General features: G+C 37.9%; 1 long non-coding RNA gene across 2 annotated transcripts in view; it reads right to left on the bottom strand.

The window, feature by feature from the left end:
* Positions 1-199: 199 nt before the first annotated feature.
* Positions 200-25,791, bottom strand: part of LOC125093096 (uncharacterized) — a 33,372-nt gene continuing 7,780 nt past the window's right edge. The window contains exons 3-4 of one of the 2 annotated variants that reach the window (XR_007125149.1): positions 15,992-16,124; positions 200-1,232 (exon numbers count right to left, since the gene is read on the bottom strand). This is a non-coding gene — a long non-coding RNA (uncharacterized LOC125093096). Of the gene's footprint in view, positions 1,233-8,473; positions 8,526-15,991; positions 16,125-25,791 lie in introns of those variants that run through there. The other variant, XR_007125150.1, reaches the window with a different exon arrangement.

The raw sequence follows: 25,791 nt of genomic DNA, 5'->3' as shown, positions 1-25,791 counted from the left end.
ATTCTTTTTTTTTTTTTTTTTTTTTTGACAGATCACAAGTAGATGAAGAGGCAGGCAGAGAGAGAGAGGGAAGCAGGCTCCCCACCAAGCAGAGAGCCCGATGCGGGACTCGATCCCAGGACCCTGAGATCATGACCTGAGCCGAAGGCAGCGGCTTAACCCACTGAGCCACCCAGGCACCCGCTAATTCTTTATTAAAATAATTAATAGTCTCAACATATTTCAACACAAGTTAAAACTGCAAAGGTACTTTGAGGATGCCTCTGCATTCTCAGAAAATACAATGTGATTCTTCCTGTTACACAGGTTTCTGGGTGTAAAAGACTAAATGTTACTCTCACTGTGTCTAGATTTCTCACAGTAACAGTTTTATGTAAACTCATATTCCTAGAACAAACTTGAATAACACAATCATACCTTTCAAAACCACTCTAGTACTGATCTCTAGTGAAAAGATAAATCCTCCTAGAAGACAACCTGTCCCATCGTCAGTCTGTTTACTTAAAACAGGTCTTCTGAGTTCTGAAGTCTTCTTGACTGTGTGTAGAAAGAAAGACTAAGGAGCATGCACTATTTCTTAGGGCTAAGGACACAATTTCATCTGGATAGAGGGATCAATGTTTGCTCTAAGAGCTCTATTATTATCATTATCATTATTGTTATTTCTGTTTTTTCCCCATAAGTTTGGATGGATAATATTAACAGATTGCATCCCTCACCCAATATACTCCCTCTCGATCTCTTTACTCATTACTCCACCCAAACAAGCAACTGGGCATTCTGTGCTTATTGCTTTAAAGAGAAACATGTGATAGTGAAGAAAACAGAGCGGGAAACAGTCTATTCCTGGTTTTGGAGTTGCAAAAGGCTTGGCTTTACAGGAATAAGAAAGACTCCTGGCATAGCAAGAGATTTGGACAAAATGTCTATAAGAACATGTAAGAGTAGCACTTTCCACTGGCAAAAAATAATAATAGTAAAATTGAAATAAACAAACCCATCTCCCATGCTGAAAAATGAGGGGGTTACAGATGGTAGAGAGAGGAAGTAGGAGGGGAAGAAATGGCAGGGCATATTTCCACTATCCCAGAGATGAGAAGTCTTGGAACCATGTTCTCCAGTCACATTCCCTGGGAAGTCAGCAACCTTCCATAGATGGGTTTATGAGATCTGAGAGCAGAGGGAACAGTGTGCCTGGATTCCCAAATACAGCCTCAGGAAGGCAGCAGGCCCTAGAAAGAATACGGATTAATGGTGTGAGTAGTAGATGGGAACTAGACTGACTACCAAATATTTCCTATACCCTAACTTGAAGTGGGAGCAAAACAATATCCCCATATTCCCATAGAAGAGGAAAAATGGCCTCCATAATTTAAGAGACCTTGCAGAAGAGAACTCTGAGCTAACAAGGCTTGGGAGTACTGAAAACTGAGGTAGGATGTCTACTTTCTCATTGGCTGCCTATGTAGACAGATGACTTTGAGAACCAGAGGTTCCCAACACCAAAACTTGGTGCCATACTAAACATTATCAAGTTTAAATCCAATCCCAAGAGGAAAAACATGAGACACCAGAAACTGACAAAATTATGGCATTGCCAACCCTTCAGAATAGGTGATTCAAAATTGAACTTAAGGTGACTCGTAGGAAAAAAACTCACACATCTGAGTCTCACATATCTGAGTTCATACCTTTATACGGTCATAGATTGTAGATTATTGAGATCCTAACTAGGACCCAGACAAATCTGATATAACACCCAACCCCTTCATCACAGGTAAGAAATCAGAAAGGACACCAGAATTTGGGGAGAATGTTTCAGGACAATGTATCTTGAGTCAGGCTCTGACGGCAAAATTGGAACTCCAACAGGCTATTGTCTAACTCTTTAGGGAGACAAAATGATTCTGCTTCTAGAGAAAGCATTGGTGTTGAGATACTAATGTGCAGGAGAGAGGCCTAACTATGAATCCCTACTCTTCCAGGTCAGAATGGAAAAGCAACTCTCGAGTTCTGCCTGCCTGCTAAAATTTATGACTAAGCATAATTATAATTTTTCTGAGCTAGGACATTGAACCAATGGAAGACAGCAGCTGCCACCAGGGGACAGCAGAGTCTCTGCCACCAACAGAAATCATCCCGCAGAAATAGTGCTGTGAACTCTGTGCTCGAGAGCTCCCCAAATGGTAAGAATCTTCTTCTGGGACCTGGAAGTAATGTGATCAAAAAAGGATATTGATTATTAGTTTACAATAACCCAGGAAGGAGAGAGTTTGTGTGTATTCCTTTCCTGAAGAGTAGTAATAGATTAATTTTAACTGTTTTCAGTTGTGAAAAGTGTATTGATCTGATAGAACAAAATCAAATGATACAATGATTTGAACCAACAAAACTGTTGTTCAAATCCTTAGTATTCCCTTCCTCCAAAGAAGAAATTTGCATTAATCTAAAAGGACTTCCTTAAAATGGATTTTATGACTATCACAAGTAAAAATAATAATAACTAGAACATATTGGTTATTGATATGTGCCAGACTCTGCTAAGTGCTTTACTTATTTACGTTAGTTAACCCTCAACATGACTCTGTGTCAGCGGTAACCTTACTATCCTATTTACTTTATCAGACAGGTAAGTGTTGGAGAGGTTAAGAAGATTGCCTGATCTGGTTCCAAAGCCACTTCCCTATGTACTAGAAAGATAGAACCTGACAATCTGTCTTTAAACATACAAAGTTTAGATATCATGTCAGAAACATCATGACATATAAAGGATCCTTGAGCTCTTCATGGCATTAATACTGGACTTGTTTTATCCTTACATAACTTGGCTTTCATCTGGCATCCTAAAATGGATTAGGCTTCTGTGCCTTCTGAAAGATATTCTATAACTACAGACTGTGAAGTGAGAAAAAAACATTTTTCCACAGAAAATGAAAGCAATAATAAAACTTCCTCTAATCACTTTGCATAGAAGTTAGAGAGTTGGAGCCAACCTACTGGCATCTCCAAGAATTTCCCTAATTTGAGACAGAAATTGAAGGCAAAAAAAGCTAATAGAAGATATGCCGGTATAAATCCTGGTGACTGACTGAAGAGTTATGAAGTAGAAGAGTTTATATAGTGAGGGTCTGTCCATTAGGTCCTATTGATTGACAAAGACTTTTGTGACCTATTAAGTAAGCCAATGTAGGGATTTTCATAGGGTTAACTTAACTTTAAAATTTGCATTTTTAAAAGACTACTTCAGCTCTAGCACAGAGAATAAAATCAAAAGGAGCCATAATGGAAGTCAGGAGGGCAGTGAGCCAGTTACTATTGATGAGACGTGAATCTAGCTTATACTAAAGTGATGATAATAAAGATGGATAAAAGTTGATGGATGAGAAAGGCATATGGGGAGGGGGCATAAAATCAACAGTTCTAAGTAATAGATTGGACATGGGATGTAACATAGAAGGGTGAAGTGAAAAGTAGGTTGGCTGGTAAACCTGGGAGTTTATGTAGAAAGAGGACTGATAAACACCCACTGAATTTAGTGACACGGAGGTCTTTGGAGACATTGCTGACACATTAATAATCAATGTCATCTCTCTAATGGGATAATTGTGGTTCATTAGTGTCTTAAATTTATAATATTGACATTTATTCCCAATAATCAATATTATTTTTAATATCCTTAAACTTACTGAAAATAGGAATTATAATACAGAATTCTGGTAGACACATAAATGTCTTTGGAAAAAAAAATTTTCCATGGTGAGATCTAGTACCTTTGGCAGAATGATTTGTGAGAATTAAAAGTAAAAGTAACATTACTGAATATGTACTGTATGCCAGATGCTTTTACATATCTTATAACGTATCTTCTGTATCCTAATGTCAATGTCAACCATTCTAGATTAAGTATTGATTACTGGTGGTAACAGTTTGAAGTTCTTTAAAAAGAGGAGTTGACACATGGAAGTTGTTGAATCCTCTTTCTTATATCCTGTCCCACCAAAGCGGCTCTGTTCAAACTTGAACTCTTATCTACAAATCCCCACACTCAAATTACATGCCCTTTATTTTTCTTTTCCAAAGTGCCATAGGCTAGAAATATTTAAGCCATTTGACAGGGAGTAGGTACTCAGTAGCATTCATTGTCACAATTTGTCTATTCTCCCTTCTGTTTCAAATGATGTCTCTCAAACCCACCTCCTTCCTGTTCAGGAGCTTTCAAAATGTAAATGAAATAGTTATAAATGGGTCTGCCATCTCTGGGTTGTCCCCTAATTTATAAGAGGAATATTAAATAACCTGATGGTTGGTGTTCCTGATAATACCAAAAACACAGAATGTACACAGAATGTAGTATCCCCACGTCTTTTCTCATATTGACCCTCAAAACAAACATGCCAAAGAACATATTGTTAAGTCATTTTTACAGGTGACCAGAATGGTGCTGTCTACCTAGGTGTACAGATTTCTGGATTCAAATTTGAAGGATGGATATATTTAGTGAGGCCATAGGACTTAACAGTTATGTTCCTAATGCAAGTCCTGCTGACTTTCACTTGTTACTGGCTAAGATTTTAACAGTCTCTGCCTTATAGCTGCATCATTGAGATCACTGCCGACAATATGAAATGAAGGATTTCTGTGCTGTTGACTGAAGAATAAAATTTAAGCGCCCTGGCTACCAGACCAGTGGGCACCAAAGAAATGAGTTTGTATTTTTGCCCACAGAAAGAATAGCTCACCTTAAGAAGGAACCTCTCAGAGGGGGGTTAGGACTTTTCTGTTTGCAACAGTGGATCTATTTAGATTCTGGAAGTCCATTAGGAGCCCCAGAAATCTTCACTACAGAGCATCATCCCAAAACAGACAACCTTGGCTATAAAAACAGTGAGGCTGGTATTTGGATCCCATTTCCCAGAGGAAGAAACTGGCTGGGAGAGGCTAAAGATTATACCTCCAGGCCAGACTGTCAGAGTCCCGCTTGCTTCTATCTCAGACCACAAAACATACCCCCTAGATCAGAAAAAGCATTTCCCTATTTGTCTATCTAGATGTGTGGGAACATCTGCCAATAACAATTTTGTTTTTATCACTAATGAGATGACTTGTTGCTTTTGAGAAAAAAATAGCCAACAAATTCAGTTGCTTCTTGAATATTCCCCTAAAAGTGATCATTGGGCCAAGCTGTTGGAAAAAGGCTGTGCACTCAGTTATAAAACAAAACAAAAACCACGAATCTTTTAAGCTTAAAATGGGGAATTTCAATCACAATTATTTATTAAATTGGAATTTGATTGAGAAAAACAGAATTCCTCTGTATTCAGATTTTTAAGACATACTAGATAAAATCTCTATATATTTGGTTTACTTTCATAGTTAATAAAATACTCAAGTGTAATAAAGTAATAACTTTTGCTGAAATCTTTCATTAGAAGTATTACGTCTACTAGGAAAAACTGGTCTATTCAGCAAACTTTATTGAGTACCTAATACTTGCCAGGCCTGGCACACAGTTATAAGGATAAAAAATAGAGCTGATGTTTTTAAGGAATTTCCTGTTTGCTAAAAGAGACAGATCATTACAGTATATGTGTACATAATATAGTATATAGAGAGAGATTTGAGACACTGGGAAAAAAATTGGAGATCTCTAACAATTTCATAGGCAAGATGCCATGTGATCTAAGTCGTCTTACATTCTGGAAAATACTTTACCAGACTGGGAGATTAGAGTCTAGAGGGACACATGTTAATATTATATATATAGCATAGCCTAAAAACTATTTATGTCTCAGAAATTAAAAACCATAGACAGTATTATTACCAAAGTATGGGTGAAAACAAGATATTAATATAGAATATCTGATAAGTGTGACAAATCTAGATGCACAGTTTATTGAGAAAGCAACTACGGCAACCTGATAGTCTGAGTATATATAAGTAAAATAGAAAATTCTCCATTTATTCTCAGTTTATCCAAATTTGCTCAAAACCCAGAACTATAAACAAACTCAACTGTGAATAAATAAATGATTCTAAGTATTTTCATTTCTTCTTCAAAACCCAGTAATGTTTGAAAGTTTAAATGACACCTCTTACCTATCAAAATTCTAATTGCTCAATGACTAACAGGAGACATTTGCATTTATATATGGAAAAGCTTTCCTTCTATCATGTTTTTTGCATAGGTAAGATTTTTTAAATTACTGGATGTTTTGGACACCTGGGTGGCTCAGTCATTTAAGCATCTGCCTTTAGCTCTTGTCATGATCCTGGGGTCTTGGGATTGAGTCCCACATTGGGCTCCTTGCTCCTTGGAGAGCCCGCTTCTCCCTCTGCCTCTCCCTCTCCCCGCCACCACCGCTCATTCTCTCTCTCTCTTCCAAATAAATAAATAAAATCTTTGAAAAAAATTACTAGATATTTTAATACCTTTATGAGAAATCTAAATGATAACACCCAGATTGTAAGACTTCATGGACTAAAAGAAATGCCTTTACAATTTATAGTAAGACAAATTTTCTTGTTTAAATCTACTCATATATTTTTAAACTCATAGTATTTAGATTTTTAAGCAGCTGATTTTTAAAATTTTCTTAGTATCTTATTTTACTGCAAGATAGTTACGATTAAGTTGAAATTTTATATTAAGTGCTAATATGTATTGCGTGTTTACTATATGTCATGAGTTTTCTCATGACATTATGTTGATTTATTTCTTTTTAATTTTTTTAAAAGTTTTTATTTCTTTTTAAAAGGTTTTATTTATTTATCTATTTATTTATTTGAGAGAGAGAGAGAGTGAGTGAAAGAGAGAACTAATGGGAGGAGGGGGAGCAGAAGGAGAGGGAGAAGCAGACTCCCACCTGAGCAGGCGGCCCAATGCAAGGCTTGATTCAGGACTCCAGGATTAAGACCTGAGCTGCCAAAGGCAGATGCTTAACTAACTGAGCCACCCAGGCATCCAAGATTTTACTTTATTTGAGAGAGAGAGAAAGAGAGCGAGCAAGCACCGGTTGTGGGGGTGTGGGCAGGGTGAGGGACAGGGACAGAGGGAAAACCAGACTCCCCACTGAGCAGGGAGCCCCACATGGGGCCCAATCCCTTAGCCGAAGGCAGACGCTTAACCAACTAAGCCACACAGGTGCCCCTGTTTGTTTTTTATGGGTTTTTTTTGAAGATCTTATACTTAAGTAATCTCTACACCCAACATGGGTCTCAAAATTACAACCCCGAGATCAAAAGTCACATGCTCTACCAACTGAGCCAACCAGGCGTTCCCCTATCGATATATATATTTTTTTAAATAAGTTACACATTCACAGGGTATAATCAAGGAATGAAAAGGATATACATAGGAAGAGTTTCCTGGACACTCAGGAAATTCTTAGAAAATTTCCATCAGGAAATTCCAGCTTTTGAGGAAATCAGTGCTACCACTTCCTGAGTGTTTTTCTTGAGCATTTCTGTGATTATACAAGCAAATATGTGTATATATTATATACTTTTCCACCCTGTTTTTACACACTGTTCTACATTTTGCTTCTTCTGATTACCAACAGTATATTTTGGTAGTATCTCATTCCTTAATGAAATTGTTCCTTATTCTTTATTACAACATGGTATTTGATTGCGTTAAGTCCGAAACAGCTCTTCTTAGATGGAAATCTAGGTTGTTTCCACTCTTTTCTTACTATAAAAGTACTGCAATAAATATCAGCATATGGTTATCAATTTTATTCATTTAAAAGTACCCTTGTGGGCCCCTACAGTCGGTTGTGTGTCTGACCCTTGGTTGTGGCTCAGGCCCTGATCTCAGGGTCCTGGGATAGATCCCTACCTGGATCTCGGTACTCAGCTGCAAGTCTGTTGGAGGATTCTCTCTCTCTCCTTCTCCCTCTGCCCCTCCTGCTGTTTGTGTGTGTGCGCGCGCACACACGTGCGCGCTCTCATTCTCTCAAATAAAAAAAATAAATCTTAAAAAAAAAAGGTATATCTGCTTGATAAATTCCAGCTAGAGGAATTTCTGGCCAAAGTATGTATGTGCATTTGTAATTTTGATAGATATTGCCAAATTGTTTTATATGGTGGCTGTACCAATTTATACTCCCTCAGGCAATGTATGAGAGTACCTGTCTCTACCATACTCTCACCACCCAATATATCATTACATTTTTTTTTGTCTTTGCCAATCAGATAGGGAGGAAATGCCTTCCTTAAGTGGATTTTCTTATTAATCCCTAAAGCGGTAAGTAGTAGTATCATTATTATTTTATATATGAGGAAATTGAGGTTTACTGAAGTTAGGTTACTTGCTCAATTACTTAGATAAAAGGTGGAAGAATCAAAATTAAACACATCCTGTCTGTCTGGGGCACCCAGGTGGCTCAGTCAGTTAAGTGTCTGCCTTCATCTCAGGTCATGATCCCAGGAGGCTGCAATGGAGCCCCACATCAGCTCCCTGATCAGAGGGAAGCCTGCTTCTTCCTCTCTCTCTGCCTGCTGCTCCCCTTGCTTGTGCTCTCTTTCTGTGTCAAATGAAGGAATAAAATATTTTAAAAATTAAAATAAAAAAAAAACTCATCCTGTCTGCATCTTCAACGTCTAACAGTATTTCCACTAAGGAACACAGCCAAATAGCCTTGAAACTTAAATTATATTCCTCATAATTAATTTGGATGAGTCTTAATTCAAAAGCGATAGCAGTATTTTGCAGTATCTTAGTGTCCGCATTATCAGTATAATTATTACTGAACAATAAATATGTGTCCTAGTTTAAAAAATATCCTAATAGGCAGATGCCAAGTAAACCGGCTTTAATGGTCTCATATGACATCATCAATTCTGAAAATTTTCATGCCATCCCAAATTTTGGCCCTCCTGGTCCATGCCTGGTAACCTGGTTTCACAGCTAGTTCAACAAAGAGAGACAACCTTATACTCATTAGAATAATACTTCATTAAGCCCAGATGCTGTGTTACAACAACATACTTGATGTATAAAAAGGTAGCATAAGGATTAGGATTACAGTAGCAGTTTTCTTCTCCACAGTTCAAAGTGACTCACAAATATTAAGTTCTGGTTTTCTTCACATACTGAACAAACAACCAAAAACCATGTGACTATTTCCTGCCACCTTTTGGCATTATTGGAAAGAATGTGGGTGGGGTGGAGGAACTAACTATATGAGAATCATGTGCTCACAACATTTCAAGCTACAATTTGAAGATATTATGTATGCGTTTACTGGGTGTGGGCTTTCAGCATGCTACAGGTTCGACCTGTTTGCAGAGCTCAGTGGCAAGTCTGAGGTCTCTGCCTACCAGTGGAGGTTTCACAAAGAGAACACAGTGTTACATCAACCTAAGCTCATGGCCAGTAAAGTGTGCCTAAGAATCTCCTGAGTGGCATTTCTTGTCAATGGAGAAAACAGAGCATTCAATAAATCGTGCTGGGACAAATGGTTGGCCATCTGGAAAAACAACAAAATTGGAAGTATATCTCACATCCTGTACTAAAATGAATTCCAGATGGATAAAAGATTTAAACGTTAGGAAAAAAAAGTATGACAAAAAAAATTCTCTCAGGTGGGAGATATGGTAGGTAGAGCCTTTCGTGGTATGATACTATACTCAGAATCCATACAAGAAAATACTGATGAATTAGACTGCAATTTTTAAAAATTCTGCATAGAAGAACCCACCATAAATAAAGTCAAAGACAAATGACAAACTGGGAAAATTTTATTCTAACTCATATGACAGACTAGATATTCACTTCCATAGCATATAAAGAGCTTCTACAAATAAATGAGAGACCAACATTCTTAGAAAAGTGGAAAAAGGATATAAACTTCCAATTTTCAGAAGTGGAAATACATATTGCTCTTAAACTGATACTTAAACCCTCTCATAAGAGAAGAAACGAAAATTAAGACTACACTGTGATTGTCAAAAATTCAAAAGTTGCTAATGGCCTCAGTTGGCCAGGTTATGGGGGAAACTTGTATACTCATACATAATTGGTGAAAGTAATGTGGTAATATTTTAATATTTATCAAAACACAAATGCTTATGCTCTTTGACAGGATCCTCAATTTTACCTCTAGAGAAATGTAATTTTAAAGAGGGAGGTCAGGAAAGGGCTCATTGAAAAGGTAAAACATTTTACCTTTTGAAGGTGTGAGCCACGCTGATATTGTGAGAAGAACATACCAAGCAAAACACCAAATGCTAAAATAAGTTGAGAGAAGGTATGTGACAGAAATAATAAGAAGGCCAGTATGGCCTGAGTAGGAGGTTAGAATATTGGGAGAAATGTCAGAGAAATATTAGAACAAGATACATAGGGTCTTGTGGTTCATTCTAAGAGCTTCAACTTTTACTGTAAGGAAATAGGGAAATCAATGGAAAATTTTGAGCAGAGGAGTGACCTGATGTGACCCACATTTAAAAAAAAAAAAGATTATTCTCACTGTTGTGGTAAGAACAAAGGGGTAGGTCAGAGATCCGTTAGGAGGCTATGGTAAGAGGCAAGAGATAACAATGGACTGAATCAAGATGACAACCGTATAGGTGGGATTTGCTGACAGAGTCTATCTGGGGTGGAGAGAAAGAAAGTGTCCAAAATGATTCTAAGATTTTTGACCTGAACTACTGGAAAGATGGAGTTCCTATCAAATGGGATAAAGAAGTCTAAGAGAGGAACAGATTTAGAGGAATGTCAGGTGTCAAATTATGGACATAATCAAGTTGAGGTGCTTGTTAGACACTCAAATGGTTATGTCAAATAAACAGTTGGCTATATGTATTTGGATTTCTTGGAAGAGATTCAGGCTAAAGCTATAAATTAGAAAGCTAGCACATATAAAATGGTACTTAAAGCCTGAGAATTGGATGAGATCACCAATGAACTTTGTGCAGATAGAGAACCAAAAAATAATCCTCTAGCATTCTAACTTTTAGAGGTAACAATGGCAAATAGGAGCCAGCAAAAGAAACTGAAAAGGAGCAACAAGTAAGTCAAAGTAGTACCATGACAGTGTGGTGTCCTATAAGCCAAATAAAGGAAATGCATCAAGGAGGATGAAGTGATCAATTCAAATACTGCCAATGGATCAAGGAAGAAGAGGGTTGAGAATGGGCCATTAGATTTAGCGATATGGGTTATCAATGAACTTGACAACACACACATAGTAGTAGGAGGAGGAATGTGTGACTGGAATGGATTGAAAAAAGGAGAGAATCAAGCCTCAAGATATGACTACTAGTTTCCAGGAAATACGGGAGAGAAGAACATGCTAGATGACATCATGAGGATGCAAAGAGCCAACAACAGAATGTGGAAACTTACGGCAGGAGAAAAGGGTAGAGAGGAAACTGTTAGAGATGAAGAAAGAACTTAAAAGACATACCAGCCAAATACAATGTGTTTAGAGCCTGATTTGAGAAAATCTATTATAAAAAGATGTTTCTGAGACAATATAGGAAATTTAAACTCTGATCATTCATTTAGATTTGTTGGATATTAAGTTGGTGGTGTGACTAATTTTTTTTACAGTCATTATCTGTTAAAAATATATGCTAGAGTATTTACAGATGAAATGATGTCTGGAACTTTCTCTAAAATGGGCCAAAAGAGAGGGTGTATCACTATGTTGTACACCTGAAACTAATGGAACATTATGTGTCAACAATACTCAAATTTTATTTTATTTTTTTTTAAAGATTTTATTTATTTATTTGACAGAGAGAGATCACAAGCAGGCAGAGAGGCAGGCAGAGAGACAGGAGGAAGCAGGCTCCCTGCTGAGCAGAGAGCCCGATGCGGGACTCGATCCCAGGACCCTGAGATCATGACCTGAGCCGAAGGCAGCGGCTTAACCCACTGAGCCACCCAGGCGCCCCAACAATACTCAAATTTTAAAAAAGAAAAAACAGTACAATTTAGGGAATGAGGATGGATGAAATAAGATTGACAAAATGTTTATACTGTTGTAACTGAGTAATAATATATGGAGGTCTCATTCTACTGTGCCTCTGCCCTTGAATATGCTGAAATTTTTCAAAATAATTTTTTTTAAAAAGAAAGTAAGATGAAAGTTAAATTCAAGAAATATAGATATCTCTTTTGGGCTTCCTTGCTTTAAACAGGAACAGAAATGAAGTGATAGCTGGAAGAGAAGGAAGCTTGAAAAGTTGTGTTTGTTTTTTTTAAATTTCAAGATGGAGGGCCACTTGGGTGGCTCAGTCAGTTAAGCATCAGCCTTGCGCTCAGGTCATGATCCCAGGGTCCTGGGATGGAGCCCTACATCAGGCTCCTTGCTCAGCAGGGAGCCTTCTTCTCCCTCTGCCCTCTGCCTGCCACTCCCCCTGGTTGTGCTCTCTCTCTCTCTCACTCACTCTCGCTCCCTCCCATCTCTCTCTCTCTGACAAATAAATAAATAAAAATCTTTTTTAAAAATTTCAAGGTGGGGGGCACCTGGGTGGCTCAGTGGGTTAAAGCCTCTGCCTTCAGCTCAGGTCATGATCCCAGTGTCCTGGGATTGAGCCCCGCATCGGGCTCTCTGCTCAGCAGGGAGCCTGCTTCCTCCTCTCTCTCTGCCTGCCTCTCTGCCTGCTTGTGATCTGTCTGTCAAATAAATAAATAAAATCTTTTTAAAAAAATTTCAAGGTGGAAGAAATACAGGTATATGTGTATGCTGTGGTACAGATGGAACAGAGAGAGAACATTGGATAATGCAGGAGAGAAAGGAGAACCACTGGGGCAAAATCTTTGAACAGGGAGGAGGGATGGGATGTGGTGCAAACGCAGAAGCATTGGTCTTAAATAGAAGTACGGATAGTAGTGTCGTTTGCAGATACCTTCTCCCATTATGTGGGTCGCCTCTTTGTTTTGTTGACTTTTTCCTTTTTATCTTTTTATCTTGATGAAGTCCCAAAAGTTCATTTTCACTTTTGTTTCCCTTCCGTTTGGAGATGTGTCTTGAAAGAAGTTGCTGTGGCCAATGTCAAACAGGTTACTGCTTATGTTCTCCTCTAGGATTTTGATGGATTCCTGTCTCACATTGAGGTCTTTCATCCATTTAGAGTTTATCTTTGTGTATGGTATAAGAGAATAAGGGCTATTATCCAAGATCTATAAAGAACTCTAACTCAACACCCAAAAAATAGATAATCAAGTCAATAAATGGACAGAAGACATGAACAGACACTTCTCCAAAGAAGACATACAAATGGCTAACAGACACATGAAAAAGTGTTCATCATCATTAGCCATCAGGGAAGTTCAAATCAAAACCACATTGAGATACCACCTTACACCAGTTAGAATAGTGAAAATCAACAACGTAAGAAACAACAAATGTTGGAGTTGTGGAGAAAGAGGAACCTTCTTACACTGTTGGTGGGAATGCAAATTGGTGCAGCCATTATGGAAAAGAGTGTGGATGTTCCTCAAAAAATTAAAAATAGAGCTGCCCTATGACCCAGCAATTGCACTACTGGGCATTTACCCCAAAGATACAGGTGTAGTAAGAAGAAGGGCCATATGCACCCCAATGTTCATAGCAGCAGTGTCCACAATAGCCAAACTATGGAAAGAGCCAAGATGCCCTTTAAAAGACGAATGGATAAGGATGTGGTCCATATACACAATGGAATATTACTCAGCCATCAGAAAGGATGAATACCCATCTTTTGCATCAACATGGGACTGGAGGAGATTATGCTGAGTAAAATAAGTCAAGAAGTAAAAGTCAATTATCATATGGTTTTACTTATTTGTGGAACATAAGGAATAGCATGGAGAACATTAGGAGAAGAGAAAAATGAAGGGGGGGGGAATAGGAGTGGAAGGTGAACCATGAGAGACTATGGACTCTGGGAAACAAATAGAAGGTTTTAGGAGGGAGGGGGGTGAGGGAATGGATAAGCCTGGTGATGGGTATTAAGGAGGGCATGGATTGCATGGAGCATTGGGTGTTATATGCAAATAATGAATCATGGAACACCACATCAAAAACTAATGATGTACTTTATGGTGACCAACATAACACAACAAAAAATTAATTAAAGGAGTATGGATAATTTACCCATAGTAACAAAAGGCAAAGCAAGACAGAGCAGGTGGGCACAGATGTGAGAGGATAGGAAGAAGAGATAGGAGGTTGTTGAAACTTTCTTCTGAAGCCTCAAACAGAATGCAGGGTTATTTGATGAGAGTGAGGATGGGAGGAAAGTGTTGGATATTTGAGAAAAGAGAATCCTTTATCTAGAAGAGTGGGAGACTGAGTGTACCTAGGAGATATGATATGATTGCCAGGCAGCATTAAAAGTTGAATGCAATTCAGTGTCCAAGATTTGAAAGTAAGTACGACTAAGCAGCAGGCTTTTCTTTGCGCAGCGTTCATGAATGGTTTTGCCAGGTGAGTATGAGCAAATGATAGATCACCAAGGGAGTGGCGAGTTGTGTTGTTCAGAATAGAGCCAGGTTACTGTAACAAAGCAAACCAACATTAATTCTGTAACTTAAAGCAGATTTTATTTCAATTTTAAGCAGAAATGACCATTCCAGGCCATTGAGTCTCAGCTTCAAATGATCATTTAGGGTCTGAGGGGCCTTCTACCTTATATCTCTTTCATGACCTAGGGCTTTTTTTCCTCAGCTATATCCTAGAAACTGGGTAGCAGGCACACTTTTTACCAGTTATCCAGAGGGGGAAAGAGAGTGTAAGGAAAAAGCATTGCCCTTGTTTTAAGGGTCCAGCCTGCAGGTACCACACATTACTTAGGTTCATATTCTATTAGCAAAATTTTTGTCCTATGGCTACAGTTAAATGCAAGGAAGCCTGAGAAATGTGGTGTGTATGGTCAGCTCTCTGCTTATCTACAGTGCTCTGATTTTGGAACAAGGCTAGATTTTAGCAAATAATTAGAACTCCCTGCAAGGGAGTGATTCTAATAACTGACCGAGGGATTTAATGCTAGAGAATGAGTCTATGAGAGGATCTGAGAAGAATGAGGTATAACCCATAACTGAAAGGGGGCAGAGTCAAGGGACTGCAGATGAGAGGGCTGTTGGAGTTGGGGCTCTGAAGAAGAGTAGTGGTGGTACAAGAGGGATGCCCAACATTGAGACACTCTGAAGGAATTACTGTTACAGATAATGCCAAGGTCTATAGTATGATTTCACAGTGAGTGACTGATACACGGGGAAAGGCAAATTTATAGGAAGAGGTCAAGGAACTCCAGTATATCTGAAAGCTGACCAAATGGATATTGAAATTCCCTAAATTATGTTAGAAGTACTGCTGGAGAAAGCGACCATGTGTCAGCTGCTAAATTCTTTGAGAAATAAGGGCAAGTGACAATAAGGGACAGGAGGTGGTATATCTGATGACATGAGGTTCAAAGCTGGGGTTTGGGGAAAGGAAGAGTTTGAAAATAGCAATGAGGAACAAGGAGCACCCTCACTCTGTGGTTGGGTAGGATGTAGTAGAGAGAATAGAGATAAAGTCTACCACTAGAGAGGGCTACAGGGGAGGGAGTAATCTCCTGGGGAGCTTCACATTTCAGCTAGAGCAGGACAGTGAAAGGGGACCTTCGCAGAGCAGTTTGAGAGCTTTAGGAAATTTGCTGCTGACAGACTGAGCATCACAGTGAGCGCAGGGAATGCATTTTGAGAGTAGGGGAGAGTGGGAGAAGGGAGGAGAATGAGAAAGAGCTGCATGGGGATTGGAGTAAAGGAGGTGGGGGGTGACCTGGGTGTCCACTGACTTCTTGCAGTAATGATGTCAATGGGGATAAAGGGATAATGTGACTAATCCTGATGGTTTCAGGGTAGATAATGTTAGCAAGGCTCTGCCTGTTTTGGGTAGGGAGGACTGAGGTCTTTCTAGAAATTCTGAGACCACCTCTTTGCGCCCACCACGCCACTGCACACAAAGACGGGGAAAGGAGCGGAGTGAATTCCTTCAAAGACTAAGAAAAATACCTGTCCTGTTAAAGGATCTCCTCCCCCTCTCTGGAGGAAGGGAAGGGCTTTCTTCAGGCTTCTGGATGAAAGCTTCTGAGGTTTTCTGGTGGCTCCTCAGCTTCACTTTGGGACCACACAGCACCAGGGGAGCCTGCAGAAGCAGCAGCAACAAGATCAGTTCTACCCCCAACTCCCCAGGCTCTCTCTTCATGAAGCTGTGGCTGAAGTCTTGGGGTCAGGGGAACTTTTCTGTCAGAATGAATTCCTGCTGCCTAAGAAGTTTTATTCACTTTCAATTTCCAACTCCGGAACACAGAGGGTCTCTGCTGGTGCAATCTCTCTAGCGCCTCAAAAATGTATGCCTCGCCCCGCCCCCGCCACACTCCCACCCCCGCCCGAAGTGCAGTTGCCTGAACCCTTTTTCTCTTCCTAACCCACGGCAGTGTCTAACTGAGCTCCGTGGCTCTATCTACAAGGAAACAGGTAGGCAAAGGAGGATGGGAGCAGTTTGCAGTGATATTTTTCAGGCAACAGACTGAATGTGAGTGGTTGAAGTGACAGACAAAATGTACAGAAGGGCTCCCCTCAAAAATCCCTTCTCTGCCCTGATGCCACTTAATCTTTGGGTTTAAAATGTTCCTTATTTAAAAGACTAGTTAAGTCTGTGACATTTAGGCAGCAGACATCCTTCTTAAAAAAAAAAGTTTAAATTATCCTTGATATTCAATACTGTTTCAGAAAACCTCACAACTAGAAAAACTTTAGCATTTTTCTTAAAGTCTGAGAAAGTCAGAAGCATTTATCTCCTCTGGATCTCTGAATGAATCCACAATAGCAAAATTTATCTACTATCTAGGTCATTTTGTCTCTTTAATTAAAATTAATAAATATATATATAATAAATGCTTATTATATATATTTAAGTTATTTATATATTTATATATTATATATTATTTATATATATTATATATGATGAATATTTATTATATATATTTATGTTATTTATATATATTATATATTATTTATATATAATATATGATAAATATTTATTGTATATATTTATTTATTTTAATTAAAAGACAAAATGACCTAGATAGTAGATAAATTCTGCTATTGTGGATTCATTCATATAATTCATATAATATATTATATATATATTAATATATATATAAAATAGCTTGTCAAATCTGTCCTATGATATAGCCAAGCCATAATTTGTCATCTATTTTAAAGAATAATTCTATTGAGGTCTTTCCTGTAATATCCCCCAGATTCTTCCTGTTGCATTTCTAGTTTATGAATCAAGCCTTTCATTCATTTATTTATTCAACAAGTATTTCTCTCCTTAGCAACCATCCTAGTGAAGCTTTAACCACTTAGGAGGTTAGAAGGGCAATCCATTTCCAATCCTGTTCGAGTTTCCAATTTATTCAGAATAGCAAGAGAAAAAGACAAGGAAAGAAAAAAAAAGGGAGGACAAAGAAAGAAGAAATGCATTTAAAGAGGTCAAAATGTTTGTGTTATCCTAAATTCAGGAAGAAATATATGAAACCCATGAAAAGAAAACTATAAAACCTTACTGTGGAACTTGTGAAACAAGGCTTGCATAAATGGAGAGATTTGTTGAGGTCCTAGATGGGAAAACTGGGTATTGGAACAATATCAAATATGTCCAGGTTAATCTAAAATTCAGTGCACTTCAATAAATACACTAACCCCAAATTTTAAAACTTAACAAGCTGATCATAAAAACCTTTGGGAACAGTAAATATGAGCCAAAATAATTTTAAGAAGTGAGGGACTGGCCCTTGACAGATACCAAAATATTCTCTAAATCAATAATAATTACAGAATATGATAATTAACTGGAAAGAAAAGATAAATTGAAGAGAATAAAAAGTTCATTAAAAACAGTTGAGACTTGGGGCGCCTGGGTGACTCAGTGGTTTAAAGCCTCTGCTTTCAGCTCGGGTCATGATCCCAGGGTCCTGGGATCGAGCCCCACATCGGGTTCCCTGCTCAGCAGGGAGCCTGCTTCCCTCTCTCTCTCTGCCTGCCTCTCTGTCTACTTGTGATCTCTGTCAAATAAATAAATAAAATATAAAAAAAAAACAAAACAAGGGGCGCCTGGGTGGCTCAGTGGGTTAAGCCGCTGCCTTCGGCTCGGGTCATGATCTCAGGGTCCTGGGATCGAGTCCCGTGTCGGGCTCTCTGCTCAGCAGGGAGCCTGCTTCCCTCTCTCTGCCTGCCTCTCTGTCTGCTTGTGATCTCTGTCTGTCAGATAAATAAATAAAATCTTTAAAAAAAATAAAATAAAATGTTGATTTAAAACAAAACAAAACAAAACAAAACAAAACAGTTGAGACTTAATGCTAACCTCCAACAGAGGATTTTCCACATGCTGGACACCAGTCTAAATTTATGATGAGAGCACACAATGATTTTTAAAATAAGACTTGGATGGAAAAGATGATAATGCTGTAACAAAGCTCCTTGAATTCTCATCTCCTTATTTATGTAAATAAAGTTTCTCAGCATTTGTAACTATAAAAACAAACAAAAAGCATAAATTAGTGTTGAACCTGTCTCACTCTCATGATGAGTAATCTTTATCCATAAAATTGAATTTAGCTCCATCTGTCACTGAGAAAATGCATTTATAGCACAGTTTAATTTCTTGTTTAAGAATTGCAAATTTGGGGGCGCCTGGGTGGCTCAGTGGGTTAAGCCGCTGCCTTCGGCTCAGGTCATGATCTCAGGGTCCTGGGATCGAGCGCCGCATCGGGCTGTCTGCTCAGCAAGGAGCCTGCTTCCTCCTCTCTCTCTGCCTGCCTCTCTGCCTGCTTGTGATCTCTGTCTGTCAAATAAATAAATTTAAAAAAAAATCTTAAAAAAAAAAAAGAATTGCAAATTTGTTGGGGCACCTGGGTGGCTTAGTTGATTGAACATCTGATTGTGGCTCAGGTCATGGTCTCAGGGTCCTGGGATCCAGCCCTGAGTCAGGCTCAGCACTTGTTGTGGGGGATGGGGGGGGAGTCTGCTTCTCTCTGACCCTTCCCCCATTCGTGCTCTCTCTCTCTGTCAAATAAATAAATAAAATCTTTAAAAAAATTATAAATTTGCTATATTGATAAATTCTGTACTACTAATAATTAAACTGATAGAGCATTTTAATATTTAGAGCTTTAATTAATCCAGAAAATCAATTAATATTTTTATAGAGTATAACAATCAAATAATCAACGATTTTCAAACAGAAATGTTGTTTTAATTTAAGATAAAATCACGTGGGATGGGGCACCCAGGTGGCTAGGTCAGGTGAGCCACCAACTCTTGGTGGCTCAGCTCCTGATCTCAGGGTCCTATGATCGAGCACAGGGAGTCTGCTAGAGATTCTTTCTCTCCTTCTGTCTTTCCCCCAGCTCGCTCGCTCTCTCTCTAAAATAAATAAGTCCTTAAAAAAATAAATAAAATCACATGGAAGAACTGAAGTAGAAATATTAGATCAAGGATATCAAACAATGATGCCAAAATTTCTGGCTATTAAAGAAAACTACCACTTTCTTAGGACACTTAGGTTTCATATGAGGTAAGTTCTTTGCACTGATGTAATATGGTTTAACATTTTTTTTTCCCAAAAAATGAATGTAGTGATATTTAGCTCTCATTTATACCTTGACTGGAAAACAATTGAGAAATGTAGCTCAAAGAATAAGCATTTAATGGGGACGGGGAGGGGTGAGAGTGGGGGGTTGGGGGTGAAATGGGAAGTGCAGGCTTGTTAAGTAAGCATTTGGTAGACCAAGAGTTGCCTGAAGATGTCTTCCTACCACATCCTGAAAAAGCAGCTCAGGGGAGGCAAGTAAATTCAGAAGGTGCTCAGAGAAGGACCCAGCTGAAAAGGAACGACGGAAATGAAAATTTCAAACCGTTTCTTAAGTCATCATTTCAGAAAATGTGTTCCCTGAAACATGAGTTTCAAGATGTCAGTTGCTAGTTGTTTGGTGAAAACAATGAAAAAAACATTTTTTTTCATGGTGATATTTTTCTTTTAAGATGCATCTTAAAAAAAATCTATATAGAGAAGTTACCATATATATTGGTGTAATTGTTTACGTGATTGTTTTACATTAATATGACTTGGGGGAGTATAGCAGATCCACTGCCAGGTTGTTGAGTTCAGATCACATCTCATCTGTTTACTGACTCCGTACAGCTGCGTAACTTTGTGAATTAATTTTCTCTTTTTTGTACACTTGGATTTTATTTTTTTAAGATTTTATTTATTTATTTGTCAGAGAAAGAGAGACGGAGAGGGAGATCACAAGCAGGGGGAGTGGCAGGCAGAGGGAGAGGGAACAGATTCCCCTCTGAGCAGGGAGCTGGATGAAGGCCCAGGGCGCTGGGATCATGAGGGAAGCTGAAGTCAGATGCCTAACTGACTGAGCCACCCAGGTTTCCCAAGTATCAGTTTTCTTGTCTGAAAATGGGAATAATAATAACACTTCTCTCATAGTGCTAATGTCAGAGTTGAATGAAAAACCGCAACAAAAATGCTTAAAACAAGGTCTGGGACACAGTAAATGCTATGGATGACCCTGCTATTATTTTTAAGAATGGTGTGCCACCTCTAAGAATATCAGAGATGACTAGATATATGGAGAAGGACATTTGATATGCAAATTGGTGCATAATTACCTCAAATAACTAATAATGGTCATCCTGTATGTTATTGTTCATATAACAAATATTAACTTGTTAGCTACTGGTTTGTGATGGTTTTGTGATTTATCTTTTACAATATTTTATACCTTTTATAGTCAGTAAAGTTAAAAAATTCATTTCTCTTATTGTATTAACTTTAAAGAAAAAACATAAAATAAAATTTAATTCCTTCCAGCAATTAATCTGAAATCATATTTTTTGTCTAGTTTAATCCAAATCATATCTCATGGATTCTTGTAATATTTTATAGAGAAAAATCCATTTTTAAAAGGCTGAAAGCCTAAGTTTGAGGAAGATTGAACCATAAAATTACTAAATTTGTTAAAAATACAAGATTGTCAAAATACCTGCATTAAATTTTCTAGTTGGGACTCTGGTACCATTTATATGGCACTATTATAGCACTGTTATAGCTATTATAATTATATAATTATATAACATATAATATTCTTAATATATAATATAATTATATTATTATAATAACTGTAGTTAGTATAGCTATGTTATAGGTAACATTAAATGACCATATACAAACATTTTTTTCAGCTGAATAAATTTAACTATAGATTTGGTCAACACCATTGGTAGGTACTAATGGATTTGTATTAACTTTTTCAAGCTACTAGATTTATATTCAATTCACTTTAGCAGTAATGCACTGATATTTACTTTGGTAGTATACTAAGCAATTAACTAAGAATTTTTCCAATGCTTTCAATACATATGCTTATGTAATGAGTTTTATGAAGTGTTTAATTCACTTTAACAATTATTAGCTATGCTTTGACCTTAAATAATTAATGGAATCTCAATTATTCTTGGAAGGCAGACATAGAATAGCAATTTTCAAACTTTTTTGGGTTTGAGGAATCAAAGAGAATCTAAAAATTATGGACTCCTTCCAAAACACTGCACCTTCTTTTTTTTTTTTTTAACATATACTTTATTCTTTGTTTCAGGGGTACAGGTCTATGAATCATTAGTCTTACACAATTCACAGCATTCACCAAGCACATACCCTTCCCGTGTCCATCGTCCAGTCACCCCATCCCTCTCGCCCTTCTACCCTCCAGCAATCCTCAGTTTGTTTCCTGAGATTATGAAACTTTATATATAATTTCAGGGGATCTGGGTGAGATTTCTCAAAGAATCATTCATGAATGATCTGCATCCAAATTTCTTGAAGTTCTAGTTAAAAGTTCAGATTCCTGAGTCCCAGTGCAGACTCATTGGATTGGAATCTCATAAGATCAAGCCCAGAAATAAGACTTTTAACAATGTCCACAGGTGAGACTTTTTAAAAATAAACTCTTTTTAAAAGATTTATTTATTTGAAAGAGAGAGGAGGGTTGGAGGGAGAGGAAGAGAGAAACTTTAGCAGATTCCTCACTGAGCTCAGAGCCCCCATGCAGGACTTGATCTCAAGACCCTGAGATCTTGACCTGAGCGGAAACCAAGAGTTGACACTCAACCAACTGTGCCACTCAGAGGTTTTTAAACTGTTTTTTTTTAAAAGACTTTATTTTTAAGTAATCGCACCCAATGTGGGACTCAAACTCATAATGCCAAGATCAAGAGTCACATGTTCTACCAACTGAGCCAGCCAGGCACCACATAAAATAAACTATTTTTTGTCAAAGGAAACACACACACACACAAGCACATATATGTGTATCATTTTAAAAGTCAAATAATATTGAAAGGCTTATGATAAAAACCAGCAGTCTCTTACCCCACCCTTCCCCATGCCCACTCCCAACATGACAGGTTAACACCCTCAACTTTTCTAGCTAATTCCACTGATAATTTTCCTCCATATCTTTATATGCTTATGTCACTGTTCCTTGATTTGCCTGATGACTTCCTGCTATTGTGAATAAATACTGGAATATTGCTTCCCAACTCCATTTTTCTTCTTCTATCCCCAAATGTAATTACATACAATTTTTTGTGAAATCAATAGTCAGCATTACCTCATTGAAACTATATAAATATTGTTCACTGAGCCAAGTAATGCATTGCAATCACACCTCTTTTCCTGTATGAGCTTTCCATTTTTCTGAAGTTAATAATTGCCTCATTTTATCATTTGTTTGGTTTTCCATTTACCTATTGTTAATTTTCCCCCAATGTTCTGGCATCTCTGCCATATACTTGTTAATATATTCTTCATGCTCAAAAACTTCTATTCCATTTTTCTGAGTTGTTATGGGAGCCTTCTTCCCTCCTCCTCCTCTCTGGCCTGACTGTTTTCTAGAAGTCCTGTGACATTCCTTCCTGCCACCTTACAACTTTCGCTGCTGTTTTTCTTTCTAGGATCTTCTCCTCTATCTTCTGTTTTCATATTTTAATCCCCTATTTTGCTAAAATACATCTTCCAACTTCCCAAGAAAGGAGATAATGTTTGAGACCTTGTATATATGAAAATTATGTGTATTCTATGTTACTTGAGTTACAGTTTAGTTTTGTAAAGGATTCTAGGCTAAAAATAGTTTTTCCTCTGAATTTTTAAGGTAATGCTTTATTGTCTTCTACCATCAAGAGTGGTTAGTAGAAATTCCAATGTTACTCTGAATCATTCCATTTTTTGTGGTCATCTTTTTTTTCTCTGAAAGGTTCTAGAATTCTTTTCCTTATCCAAGGTGTCTGAAATGTAATGATGATACGCCTCGAAGTGGGTCTTTAAAAAAATTCATTGTTCTGGGTGATTCCTATCTGGGAAATTTCCTTCTATTATTTCTGATTTGTTCCCCTCTGTTTTCTCTGATCCTTCTCCCCCCCCCCAAGATTTTATTTATTTATTTGACAGAGAAAAAGAGAGAGAGAGATGGAAAGAGAGAGCACAAGTTGGGAGGTGGGGGGGGGGGAGTGGCAGGCAGAGGGAGAAGCAGACTCCCTGCAGAGCAAGAAGCCCAATGCAGGCCTGGATCCCAGGATCCTGGGTTTGTGACCTGAGCTGAAGGCAGATGCTTAACCAACTGAACCACCCAGGCACCCCTGATTTCTCGTTTTGAAACTCTTATTAGTAAGTCACTGAATAGATTCTATAATGTTCTCATCTCTCCTCTTCTGTTTTTCATCTTTCCCAAATCTATCCTCCAGTGTTTGTATTGAATATTTAATTTACACTGCCATAGATTTTTATTTTTAAGAGCTCTGTATGTGTTTTCCTTTCTTTTTTTAAATCACTTTTTATTTTTGTTTTAGAAATATATATTCCTTTGTCTCTTTGGTGATAACAATCAAGTACAGTTTTTTTTAAGTCCTTTTCTCCTTGCATTGTTTCTATTCTCTCCAGATCCCTTTCACTTTCCTGTGTACTTTTCTTACTATGTTGGAAGCATTCATCAAATTTCTAGTGATTCTTCAGTTGCCATTCATATTTAAGAATGAGACTCAACATTTTATGAGAATTCCCTGTGTAGAGTACTGATCTGGGAAATTCACAAGTATTTGCTCTAGTAATGAACCAGCTTTTTATTGGGCTCCCCAATTGTAAATGTCTGGAGAGTTTTTTTCTGTTTCTCTATCATCATTCTTTTTCTCTGGGAACTGAGCATTCACTTAATGCCCCTTTTCTGAGCCACTGACCAAAAGTTGTCTGCCTGGGCAGGGTAAGTATAGAAAGGAACCTGGGGGTCTATTTCATATGTAGACTTTAACCTATCCCTCCTATTTTCAGCCTGTACCTGACCTCCTCTTCAGGGACTTTGCAGGTCCCAAATGCTGAGGCTTTACAGATCTTCTGAAGGAAACTGGCCCCCATCTTCATTCTTAGGTTTTGAATTCTTCCTCCCTGTTCAATTAATTACAACTACTCCATCCACTTTCCATCTACCAAACACTTATCTTTGGCCAAACACTTATTAAAATCTGTAATCATTATCTCACCCTCCTCTTAGCATTGTTCCTTGTAAGCTAATGCCTTTTTTAATTCCTTTGCTCTCATTTTAGAGAGATTTGAAGCAGTGGTGGGGGGACAGCTAGAAGCCAAATACAGACAAATCACTGTTTTAAGCAGAGTTCTAAAGTATATCTTGGGCAACACACACTTGAGGACCACTGGCTAGAACCTGATTGGAATACTGGATGACTGTTGACTAAATACATGAACTGATGAATTTATGCAAAATTAATGATTTATGAAAAACAATGATGTATGTTGAATTATCAACCTGGGGGAATCAATAGATCCTGAAACAAAAATTCTTGTCAAACAAATGAATAAGAAAGACAAAAAAGAAGGAAGGAAGGAAGAAAAATCACAAACATGTTAACTGTAGCTATTTTTTTTTAAAAGAGATCTTACATTATTATTTTTTTTTTAAGTAATCTCTATTCCCAACATGAGGCTCAAACTCACAACTCTGAGACAAAGCCTCTCTTGCTCCACCAACTGAGCCAGTTAAGCATCCCTAACCATAGCTATTTCTGTCTATCAATGGACACATTATTATATTCATCTTCATACTTTTCTATGTTTTCTAAATTTTATGCACTGTAGATCATTACTTTTAGAGTGTGAATGAGTGTATGGGAGAAAATTTCTATACCTTTCCCAATACCTCAACTATGGAGGTGAAATAAAGGCCACAGATTAACTGAACAAGCTTTTACTGAGTGCTTAGACCAAAGTTACATACCTCAGAGGCAGTAATAAATAGGTAAGTATTTTCTGAATCATGATCTGAAAAGAAACTGTTTTCAAAAAGTTTAGAAGAAGGAAGTATCTTGTGGGCAATTTTTTTTTATATATATATTTTTTTTATTTGACAGATAGAGATCACAGGTAGGTAGCGAGGCAGGCAGAGAGAGAGAGGAGGAAGCGGGCTCCCTGCGGAGCAGAGAGCCCGATGTGGGGCTCGATTCCAGGACCCTGGGATCATGACCTGAGCTGAAGGCAGAGGTTTTAACCCACTGAGCCACACAGGCGCCCCCTTGTGGGCAATTTTTTAAACTGAAAAGCAATAGTGTCTTCCACATTTTTACATTTAATTTGTTTAAAAACATAAAACAGGTATCTGGTACCTATCATCTCACAGATTCCATGCATGGGGTTGGAGATCAAGAATTCATAATCTGGGCACCTGGAT

This window comes from Lutra lutra, chromosome 2 (assembly GCF_902655055.1).
Source record: "Lutra lutra chromosome 2, mLutLut1.2, whole genome shotgun sequence".
Classification (NCBI taxonomy): Eukaryota; Metazoa; Chordata; class Mammalia; order Carnivora; family Mustelidae; genus Lutra; species Lutra lutra.
Note: the sequence above shows the minus strand (reverse complement) of the source record. Positions and strands in the feature narration are given on the sequence as shown.